The 16,601-nt window shown below is 44.6% G+C and overlaps 1 protein-coding gene across 6 annotated transcripts in view; it reads left to right on the top strand.

Moving 5' to 3' along the window:
* The window catches only part of LOC122556682 (glutamate receptor ionotropic, delta-2-like), a 530,324-nt gene that overhangs the window by 58,369 nt on the left and 455,354 nt on the right, over positions 1-16,601 (top strand). The gene's annotated exons all lie outside the window — the stretch shown is intronic.

Below are 16,601 nucleotides of genomic sequence, written 5' to 3' on the forward strand. Positions count from 1 at the left end.
AGCATGATTATTAGTAAAAAAATACACCTTGTTCACACTCCTGGAATTAGTTTGCAATTTTATTATTGCTAATGTGGCTTGCTCAGTTTATATGGGAATTAAAGTCATCAATATTATTTCAGCATCCTTTTTACATGCAGCCCTAATTTCTTGTTTAATATCAGCCCCTACCTTATCATTGCTGTTTAGATGCTTATTGTTAACTCCAAACAATATGATTTGGAGATGCCAGTGTTGGACTGGAGTATACAAAGTTAAAAATCACACAACACCAGGTTATGTTATGTCCAACAGGTTTAATTGGAAGCACACTAGTTTTTAGAGCGCTCTGAAAGCTGGTGTGCTTCCAATCAATATGATCAGTTTGCATTTCCAGCCCTACCCTTTTCAACTCTGACTCTCCAGCATCTGCAGTCCTCACTTTCTCCTAGCATTGATTCACCCAAACTGATTCTACTTCTAGATTTTCTAGATGTTGTGCGGTCTGGAATCCTATTTAGGCTAGACCAGGTAAGCACAGCAGATTTCCTCCCTTTGAAGGCATTAGTGAACCAGTTTGCCAATTGTCATTAAACAAAAGAACCATGGATACATTAGACCAGCTTTGAATTTATTGAACTCAAAGTTCCACCAAATGATATTGTGGGATCCAATCTCCCCAGGACTTTAGGATTACTAGTCTAGTGGTATGACCACTACACTACCCTGTGATTACTTTATTCTCTTTTCATTGTGTGAATGGTCAATGCTACATTCCACAAGCAAATTACCTGCACTAATGGGATGTGTAAGTGCCCGTGGCTCTCTTTATTTGTTTTATTCCTGACCCTGACATTTAATTATCTGGTTTCTTTGATTGGATTTCTGACCTCCCTTGCCATTTATTTAATTGCTGCCCTCTTTAGTATTTATTTAATTTTTTGGCTCCAATATTTATTTAAGTCATAAGACTCCAAGGAGGCCTGTTGGCTCACTTGCACAATCTAATATAACAATGTAATTACTGTTTTCCCATGATTCCCCTTAATAATATAACAATAAAACTCTTTCCTAAAGCATGCAAATGTTGCAGTTTTTCCATTCTTATTTTCGATTTCATAATTTAGCACATCTTCTGACTCAGGCAAATCCACAGAGGAATCAACCAGTTCATATACATTTTATGGAAAACAAAACAGGTCCTGTTATTGATTTCTAGAGCCTCCCACTAACTACTACAGTCTGAGAAATATTTATTACTATTTAATCTTGATGTCTGTCTTTTAGTGACCTTTAGTTTGTGGCAAGCCTGATCAGGGACCCATTTAAAATGAAATCCAGGCACATTTTTTCTCTTGGTTAAACAGTGACACAACATTTCAGATTGTGTAAACAAAAGAGAAACCTTTTTACGATAAAGAACAAATGCAATAAAACCAGCATGTTTATGTGTTTACACACATTATACTCACATATGTCAGACTCTTGGTTTTGCTTCTTGTTCTCTTTTTAGAATTCCCCCACAGGCTATGATTTTTTTAAAAGTTATTTTTAGTCAGAGAAGGAACAGCCCATAAGTTTACCACAGTGCTTGGGTAACTTTGAAATATTGTATTCAGTTCCAGTTGAATTAATCTTTGATGACCATCTCATGTTTGCAGATACCTAATTATTTGTTCTTGTTACTTTTTCAATCCCTCAAAGTTAATTTGCTGGCATGCTTTCTTTGACACAAAACTCTACAGGCCACTGTAGATTCCATCATCAGATTGTGCATTCTCTGTCTTCTGTTCTCTCCAAATTCCAGCTGTAATTGAGCCTCACTTGCATTCCACGTGATGAATGCTAACTATCAATTATTTTGGCTATTTCGTGGTGAGCAGCAAGCCACACTGGGCCTAGACAACAACCACTATGATGTTCTGTGTCCCTTGTGGCCCATGACTAATAGATATAAACAGGAGTGTCAGAAGTGCTGAGGGTTGGCTTTGAGGGAGCTGCATCACTATTTCTAATTAAAGGTTAGCTTGGTGATGGGATACCGGCCTCTGAGATGTTTCCTCAACCACTTTTAGATTGCCTAGAAATTTTGATTTTCGAGTTTTAGAGTTAGTTTTGTGCCATCAGGACGAAGAAAAGTCAGCCTTTTCTGCTTCCATTTTCTGTTTCTGTTTTTGCTGAGGTTGTGCATTATAGAGAGACAGATATTTAATCAGTAAGGAAATCGAAGGTTATGGAGGAAAAGGCAGGAAAATGAAGTTGAAGATAAACATATGAGCTATGGTCTCATTGAATGATGGAGCAGACTCAATGGGCTGAATGGCCTATTTATGCCCTCTGGTCTTATTGCTCCTGTACCTTAAGGTCTTACTGACCTGGATATTCTGAGAAATGCAGTCACTATCAGATTGCCACTCTGCTCCTGTTTTTTGTGTTTGGACTGAGCTCTGGATTTCTAGCCAGGAATTCTTATTCTGAAAACCTCAGCAATGTGGAGTGCAGCTGAAAGCAAACAGTTCCTTTGTAGTGCAGAATATAAGGGGAAGGTCAACCGTGCCATCCTTTTGCAGCACTTCCTGTGCTGTATTTTGAGAATTAAATGTCAACCAAGCACAATCAGACACTTTGATAACTGCAAGGAAGTGTCTATGCTAAGTGTAGGGTTAGGGTGAACAATAGGTTAAGGGGTTAGAATGCCAAGTGAGTAGGATGCTAGTTTGCAAGGCCGGTTGAGTGGCAGATATGTAGGGGAAATGGGTTTCGGGTGCAACATTGGAGATGGGATGGGGTAGAGTCTGGCAGCCGGGGAAAGTGAATGTTGCACCTAGGGGAGGGTAGAATGGGAGAGTCGGAACAGGACGTGGAGGATGGGTGGTGGTGTTATCAGGTCTGGTGAAACCCGTTACCAGGTTTGGCAAGGAATGAGGAGACATTGGGTCTGGCAGGGAGAATCAGATTGGGACTCATGAGAGTATTGGTGACTTCTGGTTGGACTTGGGTACAAGCTGGGGTTTGTGGGGAGGGGTCTCCTTGGGATTTAGGGCTTTTGTTTTGGAGGGGGAGGGTGTTCGTCAGGTTGCAGGGTTGGTGGTGAGAACTGTTGCAAACATGTTGGGAATGTTCTGATCAAATGATGAATATCAGGTATCCAGGGGTGTAAGGGATAAGACGAAGTGTAGTACAGGGTGGAGGTATTTGTGGTAAGTTAGAGGGACTTCAGCTAGGTTTTCACTTGTCTAACTGTTTTGGGTAACAATTAACTTAACTAAAGGAGAATTCCCTGAATTTGAAAGTTGGCGGCACTGGCAAGGCATTAGCGCTTGGGCTCCAGGGCCCATCTGCTCCAGGTCGGCTGCATCCTTCTTTCTGTTACCTTTCTGTCTTTTTTTTCCCTTTTCCTTCATCTTCTTGTCAGTGGCAGAGGAGGTATCATTGCGGAGGAGGTTGGAGTGGGATTCCTAGTGAGGCAGCAACTGCAGCAGGGGCTCATGGTCATGGTAGGCCCTGAGCGGGAACTCCTCACGATGTTGGTGAGGCTGTGACAGCAGAGCTGGGGAACCCTGGGGCATCAGCTGGACCCAGAAACGGCAGAGTGGGGGGATGGGGAGTCTCATAGTGCTGGGAGACCAGAACACACCTCACAGAAACCCCATGGACCTTAAGACAACCTGGAGTCGTGCTTGATAGAAAGGACTATCAAACTGAATGTTATTTTCTGCCTTTTATATTTTTCTGTCAATTGAACAGAAGATGAAGCTCTATTTAAGTAATTTCTTTCCATTCGTTTTGTCATTCAAATGGTGCTGGATTGTGGTGACAAGACACTTTTTGCTGTATTTTCCCAAATGCATGTGACAGTAAAATTATTGATTCATTCACCATTGATGGATTCCACGGAGGTGTGCAGATGCAGGTGAATTGCCTGCCAGGATCTACGATTTCTATCAATTCCCAGGAGTTTGGTTGAATTTTTGGTTCTGCATGGTCCCAACTCTCAGTCCCAGAATGCTCTGTTTCAATGCTTATCTGGCTATTGGACTGACCAGACAATTAGCTTATCCTCTTGCTGTTTTGTAATTATATCTCATCCATCCTGATCTTTAAGTATAATAAACCCAACTTGTTTATATTGCATGTACCAAATCTTCAATAGTTAACTCGTGGTTTTAATAATTAAAATTATACACTCTAAAATTAAAAGGTATACTCTCAGGCACATGAACTGTGCACTAGATAATCACAAGACTATCCACCCTGCTGCACTTTCCTTTATGCAAACTGCCCTCATTTTTTCATAGAAGTACAATGTGGCAGATTATCAAATATTTTCTGGAGGCTCGTGTAAATTCCATTTATTTTATTCAGCTTAACAGTACATTATATAGGTAAAAACAATGACTGCAGATGCTGGAAACCAGATTCTGTATTAGTGGTGCTGGAAGAGCACAGCAGTTCAGGCAGCATCCAAGGAGCAGCGAAATCGACGTTTCGGGCAAAAGCCCTTCATCAGGAATAAAGGCAGAGAGCCTGAAGCGTGGAGAGATAAGCTAGAGGAGGGTGGGGAGAAAGTAGCTTAGAGTACAATGGGTGAGTGGGGGAGGGGATGAAGGTGATAGGTCAGGGAGGAGGATGGAGTGGATAGGTGGAAAAGAAGATAGGCAGGTAGGACAAGTCATGGGGATAGTGCTGAGTTGGAAGTTTAGAACTGGGATGAGGTGGGGGGAGGGGAAATGAGGAAACTGTTGAACCCTGGGGTTGAAGTGTTCCGAGGCGGAAGATGAGGCGTTTTTCCTCCAGACGTCTGGTGGTGAGGGAGCAGCGAGAAAGGAGGCCCAGGACCTCCATGACCTCGGCAGAGTGGGAGGGGGAGTTGAAATGTTGGGTCACGGGGCAGTGTGGTTGATTGGTGCAGGTGTCCCGGAGATGTTCCCTTAAGCGCTCTGCTAGGAGGCGTCCAGTCTCCCCAATGTAGAGGAGACCGCAACGGGAGCAACGGATACAATAAATGATACTGGTGGATGTGCAGGTAAAACTTTGATGGATGTGGAAGGCTCCTTTAGGGCCTTGGATGGAGGTGAGGGAGGAGGTGTGGGCGCAGGTTTTGCAGTTCCTGCGGTGGCAGGGGAAGGTGCCAGGATGGGTTGTAGGGGGCATGGACCTGACCAGGTAGTCACGGAGGGAACAGTTTTTGTAGAAGGCGGAAAAAGTGGTGGGGAGGGAAATATATCCCTGGTGGTGGGGTCTTGTTGGAGGTGGTGGAAATGGCGGATGATTTGGTTTATGCAAAGGTTGGTAGGGTGAAAGGTGAGCACCAGGGATGTTCTGTCCTTGTTACGGTTCGAGGGGTTGGGTCTGAGGGCGGAGGTGCGGGATGTGGATGAGATGCATTGGAGGGCATCTTTAACCATGTGGGAAGGGAAATTGTGGTCTCTAAAGAAGGAGGCCATCTGGTGTGTTCTGTGGTGGAACTGGTCCTACTGGGAGCAGATACGGCGGAGGTGGGGGAATTGGGAATACGGGATGGCATATTTGCAAGAGGTAGTATGGGAAGAGGTGTAATCCAGGTAGATGTGGGAGTCGGTGGGTTTGTAAAAAATGTCAGTGTCAAGTTGGTTGTCATTAATGGAGCTGGAGAGATCCAGGAAGGGGAGGGAGGTGTCAGAAATGGTACAGGTAAATTTAAGGTCAGAGTGGAATGTGTTGGTGAAGCTGATGAATTGCTCAACCTCCTCGCGGGAGCACGAGGTAGCGCCAATGCAGTCATCAATGTAGCGGAGGAAGAGGTGGGTAGTGGTGCCGGTGTAATTATGGGAGATCGACTGTTCTACGTAGCCAACAAAGAGACAGGTATAGCTGGGGCCCATACGTGTGCTCATGGCTACCCCTTTGGTCTGGAGGAAGTGGGATGATTCGAAGGAGAAATTGTTAAGGGTGAGGACCAGTTCGGCCAAACGAATGAGAGTGTCGGTGGAAGGGTACTTTTGGGGACGCCGGGAGAGGAAAAAAGGGAGGGCTTGGAGGCCCTCGTGCTTACCTTTCACCCTACCAACCTTCGCATAAACCAAATCATCCGCCGACATTTCCGCCACCACCAACAAGACCCCACCACCAGGGATATATTTCCCTCCCCACCCCTTTCCGCCTTCCGCAAAAAACGTTCCCTCCATGACTAACTGGTCAGGTCCATGCCCCTCTACAACCCACCCTCCCATCTTGGTACCTTCCCCTGCCACCGCAGGAACTGTAAAACCTGCGCCCACACCTCCTCCCTCACCTCCATCCAAGGCCCTAAAGGAGCCTTCCACATCCATCAAGGTTTTACCTGTACATCCACCACTATCATTTATTGTATCCATTGCTCCCAATGTGGTCTCCTCTACATTGGGGAGACTGGACGCCTCCTAGCAGAGCACTTTAGGGAACATCTCCGGGACACCCGCACCAATCAACCACACCGCCCTGTGGCCCAACATTTCAACTCCCCCTCCCACTCTGCCGAGGACATGGAGGTCCTGGGCCTCCTTCACTGCCACTCCCTCACCACCATACGCCTGGAGGTAGAGCGCCTCATCTTCTGCCTCGGAATACTTCAACCCCAGGGCATCAATGTGGACTTTCCCCTTCCCCCACCTTACCCCAGCTCTAAACTTCCAGATCAGCACTGTCCCCATGACTTGTCCTACCTGCCTATCTACTTTTCCACCTATCCACTCCACCCTCCTCCCTGACCTATCACCTTCATCCCCTCCCCCACTCACCCATTGTACTCTATGCTACTTTCTCCCCACCCCCACCCTCCTCTAGCTTATCTCTCCACCCTTCAGGCTTTCTGCCTTTATTCCTGATGAAGGGCTTTTGCCCGAAACATCGATTTTACTGCTCCTGGGATGCTGCCTGCACTGCTGTGCTCTTCTAGCACCACTAATCCAGAAATACATTATATAAGTCTATATTAAAGAAATTCTATCTGAGCAGTCAGCCATTACATGTCTTTCACAAATTCTTATTGAAGATCTCTGATAAATTAATTTCTTTCTAAGTACTCGTTTATTTCACTGCCCAATTACCAGTCTGGGGTGGCTCACTCTTTCTCATTCCGTGGATCGTGGTGTTCAGTTTGTGATAACATCTGGAGATGAACACAACTGGTTGCTACATGAGGGCTGCTCCAAATCCTTTTCACTGGGATTACAGGCAGGGAATAGAGAGAAGTAGACAATGTGCAAGCAGATGGCTTTAATTTCGAATAGCATTATAGCCAGCTCAGACATGGTGGGGCCGAAGGGCCTGTTCCTGTGTTGTACTTTGTTCTATGTTGCATCAGGTGATAGGTGACATGTGACAGGTTTGAGCATAAATGGAGAAGGTTAGTTTTATTCACATGCTGAAGGTCTGTGAACCATGCCCGCAGAGTGCATTAATGGCAACCACCCCAACATGCTGGCAACCAAATCAGAGATTTCTAACAAAACAAAGCAAAGTACTGCTGGAAATCTGAAATGCAAGCAGAAAGTGCTGGAGAAACACAGCAGGCCTGGCACCAATGTGGAAAGAGAAACAAAGTTGACATTTTGAGTCTAGTATAACTCTTCTTAAGAATTCGGTTTTATTCCAAAGAAGAATCGCATCAGATTCAAATGGTAACTTTGTTTCCCCATATTGATGCTAAACCTGCTGAGTTTCTTCAGCACTTCCTGTTCTTATTTCAGAGTTTTAATGATTGTTTCAAAGGGCATAGAAACCCCAGAGATACGATTTACGTGGGAAAAGCGTAAAATGTGTTCTCTGTCTTTCCTTCCTCTCACCAAAGTTTGAATAGACTTGAGTCACATTGTCCCAATCCTAGTTAAAATTTCAGGCCAATCATAAAATTCCTACAGTGTGGAAGCAGGCCTTTCAACCCATTGAGTCTGCACTGCCTCTCTCAAGTGTATCTCACTCAGACCCAGCACTCCCAACCCTATCCCTGTAACCCTGCATTTACCATGGCTAATTCACCTCACCTGCTCATCCTAGACACGATGGGGCAATTTAGCATGGCCAATCCACATCTTTGGACTGTAGGAGGACCCACACAGGCACAGGGAGAAAATGCAAACCCACACAGATGGCCACTCAAAGCTGGAATCGAACCCAGGTCACTAGCACCATGAGCCGGCAGTACTAACCACTGAGCTACCATGACACCCCTTATTATAATTTGTCTATTACTGTTATAATGTCAAATGTTAATTATTAACAGGTCTATCTTTTTTTTCTGAATATAGGTGTAATATGTGTCATTCCCACTAAATCTAATGCTTCATAACAGTATCAAACATATGTCTTCTTAACCATTTTATTCACCTGTCCTGATACCATAAGGGATCAATGTATATGCACACTTTGATTGTCGGTGCTCCCTTGGGTCCTACCTTTTATCATTTATTCCCTTGTCTCGTTTGAACCACTCAGTGCATGCAGTGTACTTGGATTCATCCAAATTGCTGAGACTGCTTAACGTGGGTGGCAAGGCTGGCATGGTCTGGTCTCATGGTCTCCACTACATATCCTGAGGGAAGAGGAAGTCCTGCATTGGCACCACCCCATCCAGCATCACCTCAACGTCCCTGCCTGCAAAGCAGGGCACAAATTTACCCCTGTCAGCCATGTCCAGGGAACATATTAGTAAACATGCAGGATAGTTCTGGACTGACAGTGCCTGGCTGGGTGCAGAACAGGCTTTTAAAGATGGCAGGGGTGAGAGGGATACTGCTGCATTCTGGGATATCTGCTGAGTAGTGAGTTGTTTTAAGAATGGCAGATGGTAAATTGGGACTAGAATCATAAGTGAGAGACATGATACAAATGGAGTAGGAATTTAATGAGGCAAGTTCGATAAGATTCAGAAAGAAAGTTCACTCAGCCTCACGGAAATCTCTCCAAAAAAACAAAACTCAACTTGGACTTAAACATAAGAATCAGCCCATCATCTATTTACACAAGTGAAAAGGTGTCAGTTGTTTATAGTTTTTTTTATTGATAATTAAAATGTCTGGTTAACTGACCCTGGTTATAGGCTGGTAGCAACACCTGTTTTATTTGCAAGTTATGAATGGCTATTTTTCAAGCACTGGCAGCTGTCCCATTGTTTTGTCGGGTTCAAGGATTTTATGGAGTAGGTTGGCATAGAAGCGCTCATCATTGGCATGGGAAGGCTGGGACCATAGACTGGCACATATTGGCACCTTGTTGGCACACAAGAGTTTGAGCAACCTTGAGAATGTGAGAGAGCTTATGAGTGACAATTCATCAGTACCAAGTTGGCATAGCAGTTATTATGGACCATGGGGGAATGGAGGTTCATGTTGTCAATATGAGTTTTCTTTAATGGTTAGGGGTACAGGTTGGCATGATCTGACATAGAAAGTGGGTGGTGTAGAAGAAGAGACATGAGTGTTGAAGGGACATTGAGTGAACAGCATGACTAGGCTGAAGTGTCAGACACCAAGCCAAGGCTTCTAAACAAACTGGTGCAATATTTCCAGCCTCACAGAGATCTCCAAACTGTTTCTGGGAGAAAGTGAACTTACTTGCCCTACCCTAAGCTGCATTGAAAAGCAGCCTTCTGAGGTAAGCTTGATGAGCTAACTCCTGCTATGTGTAGTGTTTCTTTTTGGCAATAATTTGGACTTTAAATAATGAAAGAATATTTGGAGTGACATGAGCAAACCTAAATGCTTCTTCTTGCTTTTAGGGCATAAAAATCAGACACATGAAGCAACTTAAGTTTTTATATAGGGAGTCAGATATTGCTTCTGAAATAACTTCTTAGAGGCTGATATCCTGTCACAAAGTCACCCTTTCTTTTCACGTGGAGAGTCCTTGACACAGATCCAGCACCCTCAGAGCCAACTCTCAGAATGAACAGAATGTCTGACACTCCGATTTATTTATATTATTTTTGTTCCCCCATGTTGTGTGTGTGCAGGTGTGGGACACAGTGAGAGACACAAGGTGCACAAATCTTTATTCGATTTTCCACCACCAGGAAGAAAGGAAACACTCGAGTGGCCAGTGACAAGCACTGCCCTTCACAAAGGGCAATGTTGTATGATCAAACAGTGAAGGGGAGGGCAGGGACTAAATCAAAATAGAGTTGGAGGGGGAAATATTGCACTCTACTCCCTGCGGTGCCCACCTCTCCCTGAACAACTCCAGGGTGTTGGTGGACACCGCGTGCTCCTTCCCCAAGGACACCCGGGCTCTAACGTAACCGCGGAAGAGGGGCAGGCAGTCGGCCCTAACGACCCCCTCCACGGCCTGCTGATGTTCCTGTTTATTTTTTTATTTTTTTTTATTTTTTTTACTCCTGTTTATTTCTTTTTTCTTTTTTATTAACCCCCCACACTACCGCCTAACTGCGGTAGTGCTTATTTTTCCCCGAGCGCCCATGTTGTTTGTGCAGGTGTGAGACACAGTGAGAGACACAAGGTGCACAAATCTTTATTCAATTTCCAACACCAGAAAGATAGGAAAACACCCGAGTGGCCAGTGACAAGCAGTGCCCTTCACAAAAAAGGGCAATGCTGTGTGATCAAACAGTGAAGGGGAGGGCAGGGACTAAATCAAAATAGAGTTGGAGGGGGAAATATTGCACTCTACTCCCTGTGGTGCCCACCTCTCCCTGAACAACTCCAGGATGTTGGTGGACACCGCGTGCTCCTTGTCCAAGGACACCCAGGCTCTAACATAACCGCGGAAGAGGGGCAGGCAGTCGGCCCTAATGACCCCCTCCACAGCCTGCTGACACTCCTGTTTACTTTTTTTAATTTTTTTTTATTTTGTGCTCTTCACAAAAGGGCCACACTCCTTTTTTTTCCCCCACTCTACCGCCTAACTGCGGTGGTGCTTATTTTTTTCCCCAGCACCCATGTTGTGTGTGTGCAGGTGTGAGACACAGTGAGGGTCACAAGGTGCATGAATCTTTATTCAATTTTCACCACCAGAAAGATAGGAAAACACCCGAGTGGCCAGTGACAAGCAGTGCCCTTCACATCAAAGGGCAATGCTGTGTGACCAAACAGTGAAGGGGAGGGCAGGGATTAAATCAAAATAGAGTTGGAGGGGGAAATAATGCACTCCACTCCCTGCGGCGCCCACCTCTCCCTGAACAACTCCAGGGTGTTGGTGGACACTGCGTGCTCCTTCTCCAAGGACACCCGTGCTCTAACGTAACCGCGGAAGATGGGCAGGCAGTCGGCCCTAACGACCCCCTCCACGGTCTGCTGACACTCCTGTTTATATCTGTCAACAAGGCTCCCGGATTGGATCAGATTAACAGCCCCAATTACGGAACTCATATTCTATGAAGGCCATCTTGCTGACCTCATTGCGATCACTACATACCTCCCCTCTGAGACAGAGGACATAGGCTGCTTCTTTTCTTGTAGCTATTTGTGAGGCGTTTTAGCACTGTGTCAGATTCCTCCAACCCTGCCTCTGATTTAAGTGGCATGCAACTTACGATAGCATTTCTGAAGAAATCCATTCTTTTCTTCAGATGGCAAAGGTGTCAGGGTGGCGACATCGTCGTGTCCATCTCAGATTCCAAGGTCTCTTCAATGCTTGATGGTGAGGCAGAACCCATGGGTTCCAGAACAGTAGGCAAGGCTGTCGATGAGCTGGGCATGATTTGCTCTCACGCCATTTGCGGAATGCAGCATTCATATAGACCATGTGCTTATTCAGGAGTATTGCACCTACCCAATTTTATACATTGCTTGACCCCACCTCACATCGACCATGCTTATTACCCATGCAGGGCTATTCCTGTGATTTGTACACCAAACTTCATCCCTGAAAGTAAACTGTCTCTTTCACTTGTTGGTGTCTTGTGTCTGGCATTGGCATTCCTGATACCATTTCACCCTCCTTCCAGGTCCAGGAATCTGACGCGGAGACTTCTCCCCTTTAGCAACTCTGTTGGAGCTATCCCTGGAGTTGCATAACGAGTGGTCCAATAACTGAGTAGGAACTGAGACAGTTTGGTATCTAATGAAGCTGGTGGCTGTTTCTTCGAGCCAGCCTTCAAAGTTTGAACGGCTTTTCTGCCGGGCCATTGGATGATGGATGATATGGAGCTGTCTTTATTTGATGAATACGTTTCGACTTCAGAATATATCCAAATTCCCTGCTGGTAAATGATGGTTTGTTATCAGTGACCAACCCCTACAGGAGACTATGTATTGAAAAAGATACATGTGGTTTTTCTATCATCATCCCTGTGTTTGATGCATGAAGTCTATGCGTGCCCAGCCACTTTGAGTGGGCATCCACAATGACTAAGAACATTGAGCCCACGGAAGGGCCTACACAGGGTTGCATGGTGGCTTAGTGGTTAGCACTGATGCCTCACAGTGCCAGGGACCCAGGTTCAATTCCCGCCTTGGGTGTCTGTGTGGAGTTTGTATATTCTCCCCGTGTCTACATGGGTTTCCTCCCACAATCCAAAGACGTGCAGGCCAGGTGAGTTGGCCATGCTAAATTGCCCATCTCATTAGGTGCATTAGTCAGGGGTAAAATATAGGGTAGGGAACGGCTCTTCGGAGGGTCGGTGTGGACTTGTTGTGCAGAAGGGTCTGTTTCCATACTGTGGGGAATCTAATCTAATAGTCTACATGTAACCGAGTGCAGGGTTTACCCAATCATTCCCACAAATGTGGAGGAGGTGCTGGCAGTAATTTTTGTCCTTGTTGGCACACTGGGCACTGCCCCACCAACACAGCTGTGTCTGCATCTAATCCTGGCCAGCAGACATAACTCCTCGCCAACATCTTCATTGTGGAAGCCCCTGGATGACCCTGGTGGATTTCAACCAGTATCTGACAGTGACCTTTGTTCGGGACAATCAGTCCTGCTGCCTATAATAGTCTGCAGTCCCCCACTGTGAACTGGTCTCTCTGGTTCCAAAAATGTTTCAATGTGACGACCCTTTGGTTTCCCCCATCACCACTGGCAGTTTCAGTTTTGCCAGGACCAGATCTTACTGCGTCCAAAGTCTGATCTTCTCAGGTGTGACTGCAAATGTGTACAGAAAATTTAAAACCACTATGGCTTCTTTCATTGGAGGTATCACTGATTGTGCATCTGCCAGCTCAATGCATCTGCATTTTCTACTTGGCCTCCTGAATGGTGTTCCAACTTGTAATAAAATGCACTTAGTATTAGAGCCCACCGCTGAATTCAGCCTGAAACAATGGGCAGTACTGCCTTATCCTCTTTAACTAGATCTAGCAGGCGTTTGTGGTCCATTATTATTACAAATTTATATCTGTAATGGTATTAGTGGAACTTTCTGGCTCCAAATATGACTGCCACACCTTCCTTCTTTATTTGGGCACATTTATAGTCTGCAGTAACCAATATCCGGGATGCATATACTATTGGGTGTATCTCTCCATTGGGCCACCTATGGGCTCATTCTACCCCATTTGGGAAGGCATCACATGTCAATACAGATCTCACTTGGGATTATAGTGTGCCAACACCATAGAGAATGATAGCTGTTGCTTAACTTCCCTGAAGGCTATGACTTAGCTTGGTGACTACTTCCAAGGATGACCCTTTTTGAAGAGTTGATACAAGGGTGCCCAAGATGGAGAGCTGGTTATGTGTGAACTTTTCATAATAATTCACCAGCCCAAGGAAAGACTTAAACTCCAGTGCAGATGTGGGAGGCAGGGGACCTTTGATTATCCTCACTTTATCTTCCAATGGTTATAATCCGGTCTTGTTGACTCTATAGCCCAAGTATATTATTTGGGGTGCCTGGAACACACATTGCTCCCTTCTGAGGTGTACATCCACCTGGAAGAAACATACAGGGACTATATGTTCTGATGAAGAGTCATCTAAATTCGAAACATGAGCTTGCTCTGTCTCCATGGATGCTATCTGACTCTCTGTAACCGCCAGCATTTGTTGTTTTCAGTACAGATTCCAGCATCTGCAGTAATGTATTCCTATATAGAGACCACGTCTAATTTCACCAAGTGGTTTTTACTGGTCTTCCATGTTATTAACACACCATCTAGAAAAACGGTGAGCTAGGGTCAACCTTGTAAAATGTTCTCCATCATTCCTTGAAATAATTGCACAGGCTGATGATACTGTAAAGGGCAGCCTCATGTTGTTAAAAACCTTTATGGATATTAATTGTGGCATACAGCGAGGAATCCTCCTCTAACTGTAATTGTAAGTACACATGGCTCATGTCCAGCTTCGTGTTGGACAACCCCCTGCCAGCTTTGTGTATAAAGCCTCTATGTGAGGGAGTGGTATTCATCAAGCTGTGAAAAGCAGTTTACCATTTGTTTAAAATCCCCCACAAAGGTGAACCGACCTGTCAGGCTTCACAATTGGTTTGACCGGTACAAACTGGACTGGTTTAATGATTCCTTTGCTTTCCAGATTTCTGATTTCTGTCTCTACTTTTGCCCATTTGGCAAATGGCACTGGAGAGGCTTTGCAAAATCATGGAATTGCCTCCTGGTCAAAACGTATGGTGACCTTTCCTCCTTCGATAGCCCCTAGACCTTCCTAAAAACTTCCTGATACTAATTAAGACTTCACTCAGACAGCCATTTTCTAATCAATAAATGTCGAGCCAATTTAGGGGAATCTTTCTCAATCAATTTCACCCCTACAAGATTGGGCCCACGCCTGTTACTACAATCAGTGGTAATTGAACTAGCTGCTTCTCATAAGAGACTGGAACTGAAATTGTACCCTTCATCAGTTAAGGTTCTGGGTATCATTTCTCAGCCTAGCTGAGGTTTTGCACAACCTTAAGGGAGTCCAGAGTGAGTTTTGTTAAAGACTGGTTCTACGATCATTGAAACAGCCACACTGGTAGCAACCTCCATTAGAACAGGGCGACCATGTAACCAGATTTCTTTTTTTGATTGGTTCTGATTTGGATGTTTATAAGCAATTTAACTGTTCCAGGCTTGATGTAGTTGGACTTTTCAGGGAATGCACTCTCCTGGCTACCAGCCTATGAGTTCTCTTACTCAGTTTAGGTCTCGTGGGACTCTTTTGTTGTCTCTTCTGCATACCGACAGCAACCATAGATCCTGAACAAAATTTTAACTGTTTGGCTGAGGCTTGGCTTTGTTTTGGGATTTTGCTGTGGGCTGACCTGGAGTCCCTCTGTTCAGGATATGTCCTGAGTGAGGCCATATAAATGTCTTAATTGGAAGACCCTGCAACTCATTTGCTCCACTTGCCACACTTTCTGATGACGAAACCAGTTGTAGTGCCTGTTTGAAGTCCTGTTGGAGTTCAGCTATGAGAAGCTTTTGCATGGTTACATCATCAATCCCAGTCTCGTCGCCACTGAAGTAACTCTACGGAGGCCGGTATCCCATCATCAAGACAACCTTCATTTACATGTGGATTGACACTGATCCAGCTCCCTCAGAGCCAGCTCGCAGAGTGACCAGGATCTCTCACACCCTTGTTCTTATTTTTCTAATCAACTTGTACAGAGACATTATTACACATCTCTGGAGCAGATGGGAGTTGAACCCTGACCTCCCACTTCAGGGGTCGGGGCTCTACCACTGTGCCACAAGAGCTCACACTCTGGTTCTTATCCCTCAGCCAGGGTGCCCTGATTGGACCAGATTAAAAGCCCCAACTGGGGAACTCATATTCTATGAGGTCCCCCTGGCTGACCTAGTTACAGTCACTATTGCTTACAAAATGCTTTGGAAGGAGCCAAGCATTTTCAACAGCATCATCCAGATTTCCGCATTTATCAGTACATATGCAGTCACCAAATGTTACTGTGCCATTTCCACATAAATAATGGTAAGTATTCCTACAGCACCGTCTGAATTGTGGAATTGTTTGGAGAATGACATAATCTTAACCAACGTTTTATGTGGAGTGATAAATATTTCAAATGCACTTTTCTCTGGTGGATGATATGCATTCCAGGCTAATTACAGACAGAGTGTACTACCCTGGAGAAATTTTGCACTGATGCCCTTTAACTGCTCTGGACTAGATCAAGGACAGATAGAAATAAGAGAAAAACAAATAGTAACATGCTTACAGTATCATTACTGCGTCATAACATATGTCCTGAGTGTATAGAAATGTAATTTTACCCCAGGATCACTTGAGAGTGTTACGTTATGAGAACCATGCTTTTCTTCTGTAATCTAAGAACATAGTTTTAACTTAGACAGTTGTGTGCTATTGAATGTAATGGTTGTACATAATAGTTAAATGTGCTATTGGATTTTTAGATATCTCAAAATCTGTCCCAGTTTTTGGGATGGGAAGTGGCATAAGAATTGTTTCCACCACTCCTTCCACCTGTTAAAAGCTCACTCACATCATGGTAACAACAAGCCATTTTAGAAAACTCCAATATTGTGGTAACAAGTATTTTGAAAACTAATTGAAGATAAATCAGAAACAGGGAATTCAGACAGACGGACCATTTACAGTATCAATTCAGAGTACAGACAGTACAAATCTGTAGATAGGGCATTAACCACCATGAACTCAGAGCTAATTTTCTTTTGACGGAATGTCAGCTTTCTCAAGAAAAAAAAAATCTAAGATTA

This window comes from Chiloscyllium plagiosum, unplaced genomic scaffold (genome assembly GCF_037043375.1).
Source record: "Chiloscyllium plagiosum isolate Xiang-an unplaced genomic scaffold, Cpla_swu_hap1 HiC_scaffold_16, whole genome shotgun sequence".
NCBI classification, from domain to species: Eukaryota; Metazoa; Chordata; class Chondrichthyes; order Orectolobiformes; family Hemiscylliidae; genus Chiloscyllium; species Chiloscyllium plagiosum.